The sequence below is a fragment of the Cryptotermes secundus genome, unplaced genomic scaffold (assembly GCF_002891405.2).
Source record: "Cryptotermes secundus unplaced genomic scaffold, Csec_1.0 scaffold120, whole genome shotgun sequence".
Lineage (NCBI taxonomy): Eukaryota > Metazoa > Arthropoda > Insecta > Blattodea > Kalotermitidae > Cryptotermes > Cryptotermes secundus.
In genome coordinates this window covers 1,052,389-1,062,306 of record NW_019742442.1, presented here as the reverse complement: position 1 = coordinate 1,062,306, position 9,918 = coordinate 1,052,389, and the positions used below count along the sequence as shown (strand labels likewise).

Here is a 9,918-nt window from a genome sequence, read left to right as displayed (position 1 = left end):
CTCTGGAATTTGAACAGTTACACATTTTTGTTCTGGAGAGCCTGGGCAATGTGAGGGTTATTCTTCTACACTTCTCTTTCAGGTTCCCACAGAGATAAGAATCATGTTATTTAAGATCAAGGGATCTATTAGGTCAGAGTCTTTGCTGATTATTCTGTTATCTAACATCTTATGTATAGCAGCCAATGACTTTTTGGTGGAAATATGCATATTGGCTTTCTTTAGCTGTCAGTTGATTGAGAAGGTAATTCAGTATCTCACCCACATACTTATCTGAATTTGTAGTTTGTTATAAGAACATTAAGCCAGTGCTTATGCAAACCTCACCCCTACTTTTACACATATTTAATAATGAACCTAGCAGGGCCATTGGCATCAATACTGAGACAAGAACAGTGTAACAGGAACTCACTCTCATGAGACATAGCTAGCTAGTTTAATGTTGTTTCTTTACATTGAAGTATCTGTCACCCAATGAGACCTTACAGTTACTGGAGTAATTTGAAGGCAGGATATCAGATGTATTCTAACAGACTTCATTATCCAGCATGTATGAAGAATTAAGTGAACTGGTGATAGGAGAAAAATTCATAGAGAAACCCAATACAAAGTCCAGACAACATGTTTTCACTTTAATTCTCATGTATGAATCTTCCTAGGCAATAAAGCAATTGTTAGGTTGAAGAATTTGGATACATATGCTGTACCTCAATCACAAATTCAACTAGCTTATGGTGTAATGGAGAGGGAGGATGATGGGTAGTACTACTAGTGGTGGCTGGAAGAACTACTGCATGGTAACATCACAAATTTGTTCGTGAATGAGAATTCTGGATGCTTGTATATAGTTAACTAGTTTAATGTACATGGGAAATTCTGTGACCAGGGGTACAATGTACTTAAGGGATCAGAGCTTGCACTAGTTGTGACCAGTTATTTCTCAGCAATTCTGAACAAGAAGGATGCAGTCTACTTAGTTCCAGATCGCTTCTTTTTCAGTGTCTTCAGGCATCATCCAAACAACTGTACATGTCACAATGAACTGTAATGATTTAATATGAGTTGATCATTCCCAGGCACTTCTGCTGATATAAAGCATCTCTCTAGTTCTGCAGAGCTATTTACAAGTACATCCCTGCTTAAATCGCGGGATCTTGGGAGTTGACAGTGTATGGGAAAGTGGCTGTACAAGAGACAGGTTGATCCAGTGAGACAAGATTCAATGTATGTAACAGATCTGCAATACCAGAACACAGGCAATGAATTAGGCCACTGAATAAAGTCCCAGAATACCAAGATAAAAGCCAAATTATCAAGGTATATGGTCTGACTCGTCAAATTGGGGACAAATACCACTACACCAGAATAGCATCAACAGGGAAGACGGCTTAGAACTAACCCAAGCATCGAACACAACCATCAGGTTTTTACGGCTCTCTGACAGAGATTATGTTACACAATATCAAAGAGGACATACCTACTGTTAAGACTGTCATTTTCTAAACACGCGGCATATTATTAGGGCTGTGCTATATGTAGGAAACATCTTGTGAACTGGCTCATTTCCATCTACTGGTTCTACCTGCCTACTGCCCATTTCCTTTACTTACCTATTCCTACTACCTGTCTCCCTACCTGGGGCTTATTCCTGGAGTCCACATTTGCTGCTTGCAGAGATCCTGAACTGGGATATTCACTCTAAATTGTCTGTCTTCCATTCTAAAATTGTTTCAGCCCCCTGCCTCCTCTCAGCAGGCTGCCAGTCAATGAATAAATCTATGGGGTGTTTGAATTGTGTTCCACCACAAGCTGGGGGTTTTCCATCGAGGTGGTAGATATTGCATAGGCTGTTTTAATGTTAGCTTCTGAATGCATTATTTCCTTTTTTTCTACTCTTAGTGTATTCTTGTTTTGTGTATATATTATGTTACTGTTAAAAAGTAACTTACATAATGAGTTTCTTGTATGCTATTTTACTGGCAAGCCCCCTTATGTATGATCCCACAATAAGCAGAGAAGGAAGCAAAGTGGCAGTGGACAACTAAATGTTAAACCTACCCAGCAGTTACGCCAGTACCCCAGGATGGTCAAGTTAAACAATGATGGAGATTAATATATGGATGGGCGATCATTCTCCACGTTAAGCAATGGGAACCATGTCTAAAACGGGACTTTGACTCTGCCATCTTTTCCAGCATATCAGTATGAAGCATCACACTGACATATAGATATAAGTGCCCAAAAAAAAATGGGGAAAAGAAGAAAAATTTATATATAGGAACATATTTATTATGCATAAGAAATTCTCTCACAATTCAGTAGAACAAAACTTGAGAGTTTCTTTTGTCACCTAGTAAGTTTCAGTGTGAGCACCATTAGTTGTTCGATTCACACTGGAACAATATTCGGTCTTGTGCCACATATTCACAAACATAGCTTTGGTTACTGTTGTAATCACCTCTGTTATGCAATGTTGCCGAGTTCAAACATTTGCAGTTTTCTCCTGATGGATGATATCCTTCACATAACCCCAAAAAGAAAAAGTTCAATGGTGTTAAATCAGGTGAGCTTGGATGCAATACTAGGAAACTGCCTCTTCCAATCCATCCTGCAGGAATCATGCATCACAAGACAACTGTGACACTGCATAGTGTTATAACAAGTCCAGGTATGAATGGCTTGTCACAGTTGCTTCCTGAAAGAAAAAGGGGCAATGACTCGATCTTTCATCATGCCATACCACATGTTAACCTCTGTCATGTCCCTCTTATAGTCACTAATTTCTTGAGGTGGCTGACTCCCCAAATTCTGCAGTTGTGTGTGATACCATTCAGATGGACAAGTTTCCTCATGGGAAGAACACACAAGTCCAGGAAAATCACATCACTGTCGATTTTCTGCAGCATTTCCTCAAAACGTCTCTTTATCGGCTCGTTTGATGTGCTGCCACAACTGCATTTTGTAGGCATGTAACTATAAACATTTGTATAGAATGTCATGAATTGTCGAATGCGGGAGATGCAATTGCCTGCTTGTGAGGGCTAGGTAGAAATGCTTGTCCAATATGCCCTTCAACTTCCCTGGATGTCCTGGTGATATCTGAACAACACTTCCAGTATCTCTTGGACATCTACCCCACTTCTTATGGAGATGTGGCTGAACCTCCATGCAGTAACCGGAACTTACATTGTACACATTTAACAGACTTAAACTCCACGAGTCACAAGATGCAGTTCACCTTCTGCAGAACCATCGCCATTACTAGTTATTCAAAGGGATGGCACAGATGCAGCCATCAATACCAACAGAAACAAAACTTGGAACTCTAAGCTACTGAATGGCAAAATCACCTCCTCTGTATAGTACTTTTTGTATACAATTTTTTTCATGCCTTTCTTGGGCACCTGCATATCAGTGACATATACCTAATCCCCTCATTTACCACAGTAATGGAGATGGCTGACATCTTTGAAAAAAACAGGCTGACGGCTGATCACTAGGGCCTGAATTTTTTGAAAATGCATATGCACATATGCAAATGCATATTTTAAGGGTTTTTCATAGTTATTGCATATTCTAAACGTAAGAGCATATTTCTGCATATGTGTTTGGAATTGAGGATAATTTCAATATTCCCTAACAAAATCGGTTTTGCCTGTGTTTTGGTCATCCCTTGCCAGCTGCTATTCTCAACTCTCTGAGTAACGGCACTTTTACCACTTACAATACAAGCAGGTAGCTTGGCTATTTCGAAAGGGAGGGGTCGGATTTTCCTGCATTGCTTTGACCACAGCATCAGAGGGTTGGTCTCGAGAGAAGTCTCTTCAGTTAATGTGTTACTTTTTACTTTAATAGTCTGCATCAAAAAAGTGTTTGTGTACTGAAAATGCCTAAAAACTGCATCAGTAGATATTTAAAAATTTGGTGGGTGTCGGGTAATAGTGACTGTTCAACAGAAAGTATTGTCGTGTACTGTCAAGTGTGCGCAAAGGAAGTAAAATGTGAAAAGAAATTTCAACTTTAACAACACTCGTGAACGACTGCACATATTACGGCAAAGAAGGGGAAGAAGAACACACCACAACTATTTCTTACACAGGTCAAACCCAAATCCTCTGTTAATACATTTTCAGCCGATCTTTGTAAGGCTTTAGTATGCAGCAACATTCCATGGAATAAATTAAGCAATCCAGTTCTGCGATCATTTCTGGAGAAATACTGTGTAATTAAAAAAATCCCAGATGAATCAACTCTTAGAAAAAATTATCTACCTTTGCTGTATGAATTTACTCTGGAGTCAATCCATTCTGACATCAGAGGGAACTGTGTCTGGATATCAGTGGATGAGACAACCAATTTATGTGGCCAATACATAGCAAATTTCGTAGTTGGTAAGCTACATCCAGATGAACCCGGCAACCCTCATCTTCCTTGCAAAGTACTAGAGAAAACCAACCATAGCACAATAGCAAGATTTGTAAATGATTCTCTGCGACTACTATGGCCATCTTAAATTGAGAATAATTGTTGTAAGGTGCTTGTATTACTCACAAATACAGCTTCCTATATGTTGAAAACAGCAAAGGCCTTAAAAGTATTTTATCCAAATCTTATACACGTAACCTGTTTAGTGCACGGATTACACCGTATTGCAGAAAAAAATATGCGCACAGTTTCCAGCTGTTAAGGATTTAATTGCAAGTGGGGACAAAACTGTTTCTCAAAGCACCAGCTCGTGTCCAGTTCTACAAAGATTGCCTACCTCAGGTTCCTCTGCCACCTGAACTTGTCCTAACTAGTTGGGGGACATGGATATTCACAGTTTCATTTTATCAGGAGAATTTCAATCAGGTAAAAGAAGTGGTTACAAAACTTGAAGATGAGTATGCATGTGTCCGTGAAGCAAAAGTGGTGCTTGGAAGTGATACTGTTTATCAAGATGTGAATTTTATCCGTGCACATTTTTCTACAGTTTCAAAAGCCATTAAGAGCTTAGAATCTTGCGGTGCACTCCTTCATGACTCACTTCAACTCATTCAGAAAGCAACTTGTTCACCGAATTCCGCTCCAGGTGAAATTGGAGAGAAGATTAAATTCAAGTTAGAAAAGGTGTTGAAATCGAACAGAGGACTAAAAAAGATTCAGTCAATTAGTTAGTACTTGAGTGGAATTAGGGTATCTTTGCCAGATGAATGTTCCGAACCTTCAGTACCAGTGTATAAATACTGTCCAATCACGTCAGTTGATGTAGAAAGATCATTCTCAGCCTATGAACTCATTTTGATGGACAATAGACGTAGTTTGTCTTCAGAAAACATTGAAAGACTTCTAGTTACCTATTGTGATGCTACTTTCTACAGTGAATGATACACGTAAATAGGTGAGTCTGAATAAAGTGACCTGTTTCTTAAGTGCATATTGTTTTATTTTTGGTGCATATTTTCCCACTTTTTAGTGCATATTTTAAGTGTTTTAGCACATAAAGATCCGGGCCCTACTGATCACTCAAGATTTTAGTACAATTACAAACACATTAATTTGTGTTTCGTTTTTTGGCCTCTGCAAAGACATAATGCAGGTAATGTATTTCTTACTAAAAAATTTGTCAACTTGGAAATGGTAAGATGTCTTAAAACAAAGAATAAACAAATAAAACTGAAATATATAAAACTTCATTCAGTACAAACTGTCACAGGAACTCTTTTCGATGTACACATATTTAAGTAAACATGCCCATACTATGCAAGAAATATTTTTGTACTTTGATCTCAAGATAATATAAAAACAAGCCAAAAGATGCAGTGTCATAAAATTGTTGCTTGAAAATTCTTCACAAATACATTTAATATGACTCTTTAATCAATATTATTTTCATATCAAATTATCTCAAATAATTAAATTTCCTTACCAATGCAAAATAACCATTATTTTAAACACAGCCCTCTTTTCTTTGGTTTGTATTGTGGCAGTCATACTGAATCAGTCTTATAGTACACAAACTGTCATTAATGTGAAGCCCGCTTCTGTGTGTAAATGTACGCTTCAACATGAAGTGAAGATGAAGAAAATAAGTATCTCTGAAATGTCAGCAAAACAACAAACACAACATTCAGAAATAGGCTCCACATTGGCACTTAACTTTCATGATAGCATGAAATCTTTTAAAACAGTTACCACTATGATCATTGAACTGTTAACAGAACTAGACTATTCACAAATTTACCTATTTATATCCCCCAAGCCAGTCACTGCTGCTTAACAGAAAACCTGCCATAAAAATCAGTTCAACCACATTCTGTAACTGAACAGATACTTTCCAGGTAAATACAGAATTTCATTACTTAATACAATGTATGTGTATATACCATTTGAAAATAGCACAATTCATTGTTAAACACATTTTTGTAACGGTTCAAATCACTATGTTTACAAACAGAAAACTTCAGATATAAGTCTGTTATTAACCCTCCATCATCAGAAATGTAATTTTGAAGCTTCATAAGCCAATGCTGAGATTCCCAAGAAAACTTCATCTATTTGGTGTCCAGAAAAATTAGATTTACATTTTAAAATTTTAAAGTTTTTTAAAATACCGGAATATAATTAAATACCATAACTAGAAATTTATTTAATGTGTGCTATAAAGACAAATTTCTGGTGGATATCGCTGATCATGGCAAAAAAGTGTATATAACAATAAAACAGTACATAATAACTCTGAAATAAATTAATAATACAATTCTAATGACAATAAAATCCAGGTTCTTTTATATGTCACTAGAATGCAATGTACATAGGTAAGTCAATAAGTAACTTACAAATGCATATAGAACTTAAACTGATTTGAAAAAGGAGATAAAGAAAATGGGGCCGGGATACCGCAGCAAGCCGGAAAATTTTGATCCAGCGAAGGTTGGAAAGAGACAGAATCCAAAGCCAAAACTGCAACATGGACCAAAGACACCAACAGTAACATCTGCCACAAATCTACAAACGAAGGTGTCTGAACAGAGAGGAATGTTCCGATCATCTCTGAGGCAATCTTCGGCATAGACATGTCAGTGACAGAAATAGCGCCGAAACAAGCATTCACTGCTAGCCACGCAAAAGTGCCAGACATAGCAGAAGAAGTGTGGAGTAACTACTGAGGCAATGAGAAACAGCTAGAACGTATTCTCATCAGAGAAGAGGTAAGTTACTATTTCACAGCACTGTTGTGGCTAAAGCTCCTAGAGATGAAAGGGAAAGAGGGAAACAATGTCTTGACGAGCACTGAAAGAGGCATCAGGAAAGCAACTATCGATGATGTCTTTAATGTGCCACAACCATATTTTGCGTACTTGAAGGAAATCAGAACGTACAGCGATAAAATGGGAAAAGGGATGGAACTTCATATCCCAGCTCTTCCTGTCACCGTTGTACAAAATTTCGGTGGATATCATGCAAACGCACTCAATGTGGAAACACACAATTTGTTTGAAGAAGTACCATCCATGGGTATAGCTGGAGACATGGTAATGGCTTTGTGCTTGCCAAATTTTCATGTAGCTAGAAGGAGCAGTCTTCACAAACAATTTAGCTGGAAGATTCTACCCAATTGGCAAGAGACCAGAAATTAAGCAATGACTTAGTGGTTTCGGTATAACGATCAATCTGATGAATTTGTACCAGGTACAAAGTTTAATTTAAAATACCTGCACAATTTATCGGACATAGTTGGAAAGCTAACTTTCAAAAACCTCACAACTGCAGAGGGAGAATCACAAGCGATTAAAACAAAACCAGTGGATGGCTGCACAGGACAAAGAAATCCGTACAACCAACGTCAGCAGCCATGAGTTCACGAGCTCAAATGGGTGCAGCATATTGCTTCGGATTTCATCTCTACAAAGAGGATGGACCAGGAGAAAGCCATACAGCTAAATCAATGAACTGAAATTGTATAGCTCTTAGAACTACACTGTCTTGGACAATGCTGCTCGATTGGTACAACAATTGAAACGAGCGATGAGACCTGCCAGCAGGAATAGGAACTGATAGGTTCTGAGCTATCTCAAGTAGACAAGACATCTATTTAGGAAATGTCTTAAGACACATGATTAAAACTCCACGCTAAAGAGATAAACTCAACAGGGATATAAACTTGGTGTAAGGACTAGACCTACATGAACCGAGGCCATGGCGAGTAGCAATGAGGGTACAGTTCATAGTTACTATGTTTTCATTATGTAAAACCAAACTTACTCAAATATACTGGTATATATATATATATATAGAGAGAGAGAGAGAGAGAGAGAGAGAGAGAATGAAGGGGTTAATTTTACTTCAATGAGAAAGAAAAAAAAAAAGAGGATGTGCAGCTAGAGTTAAAAATTTGACTTACAACAAATTTGAGACCTGTGGCTTTGTGACGCGGGTAAAGTAAGTAAAGCTATCCCTGTAACAGGCCGTGAAGGCCCATAGGGTTGTGAGATGTTGAGGGTCCCACATTTTCTAGACAATCGGCTCAAAGATGGCAGTAAGGTTGTCAGCCTTACGTGCCAGCTGCGCTTTACTCTCCAGGAAAATAATTTTTAATTAATTCCTGGTACTCATTTCTGTTAGAGGCTGAGTCGACCCCAGGGCCATAGTGCGGCTGGAAGAATTAAGTAAATTGAAAAAATCCAATGACCTCATTGGGACTTGAACCTGTGACCTTCCGGCTTGTAGCATAGTGCCTCAACCAACTATGCTACCATGTGCCCCCTTGTGCAATGGGTTCTGGTGTTAATATTTTAATGAAATCAGCAAATGATGAGGTTATGAACTTAACTAGGAGGGATGCAATGGTATTCTGGAGAGGTCCTAATGATGTGAGCAAGAATAACTCTGAGATTGGATTAAGACACATTATAAATTTTGTTAAAGACAATAGTGATACCAACATAATCCTGTTGAATGTTCCACTCATTATGACTTGATGAAATCTTGTGTAAACAAGGAAATTACTATGTTCAACCAAAAATTATCTAAATGCATTCAAATATATGAATACTCTATGCTCTTAAATATACTATACCTTAATAGGGGACCTCTTACAAACCATGGACTCCACTTAAACGGGTTACGTATATATGTGACTTTTAATCAGCTTGTTTCTCATATTAATGGACAGCTATTAGAAGAGGCTGCAATTTCAGTTGGTTTAGGTTGGAAAATTGAACCTTCTAACTTGATTCTAGATGAAGGTTCTACTGCTGCAACAGAAAGCAGCATAGAAGTAACAAGCCCAATAAAATTAAATCTGAGTCATCTTTCAGAGAAGCCTGAACCAACTTCAACGAAAAAAACAGTAGGAAATAGAATGTCTACTAGACAAAGGAGAACTCCTTTAACAAGAAATGAGGATTTTTTTATGGAGAAGCACACTTCTGGCTCAGCTTGTAACTTCAGGACTAATAGTTTTAGACATATTAAAATAATACTTCCAGACCAAATGCTGAATCAAACCAAGATCATTTGAGAATCCACATTCAGTCTTATGACAACAACAGATTTTTACTATATTCTTCTGATAATAACTCACTAAGTTCCTTGTATCCTGAACTGCCATATTTGTCATGTTTAAGGGAACATCACCTAGATTACCCGGACTTAGATCACACTTATATAGAGCATTACAATCTTGGTGCTAAATATTGCAGACAACATCTTAGACAAGGTGCAGTATGTATTTTGTACACGAAAAATTAAAATTTTCAAATGTTAACTTAAATGAAATTTTTTAAAGAGCAAGACTTAGAAGTCTGTGCAGTTAAACTTCAACTTCCATTTGGCAATATCTGTATTCTATCCATTTACAGAGCTCCACCTGGTAATGGCTTAGATGACATTCTAAAATCCCTATATAATATTGATTTAGAATTTATTATCTATGGC

The 9,918-nt window shown here is 37.5% G+C and overlaps 1 protein-coding gene across 5 annotated transcripts in view; it reads right to left on the bottom strand.

Moving 5' to 3' along the window:
• Positions 1 to 2,234: 2,234 nt before the first annotated feature.
• Positions 2,235 to 9,918, bottom strand: part of LOC111873101 — a 29,232-nt gene continuing 21,548 nt past the window's right edge. For 2 of the 5 annotated variants that reach the window (XM_023867518.2, XM_033754965.1), the window contains one exon: positions 8,711 to 9,236. The gene's annotated coding sequence lies outside the window, so the exon portion shown is untranslated. Of the gene's footprint in view, positions 2,696 to 8,710; positions 9,237 to 9,918 lie in introns of those variants that run through there. The other 3 variants (XR_004513975.1, XM_033754967.1, XM_033754966.1) reach the window with 3 other exon arrangements.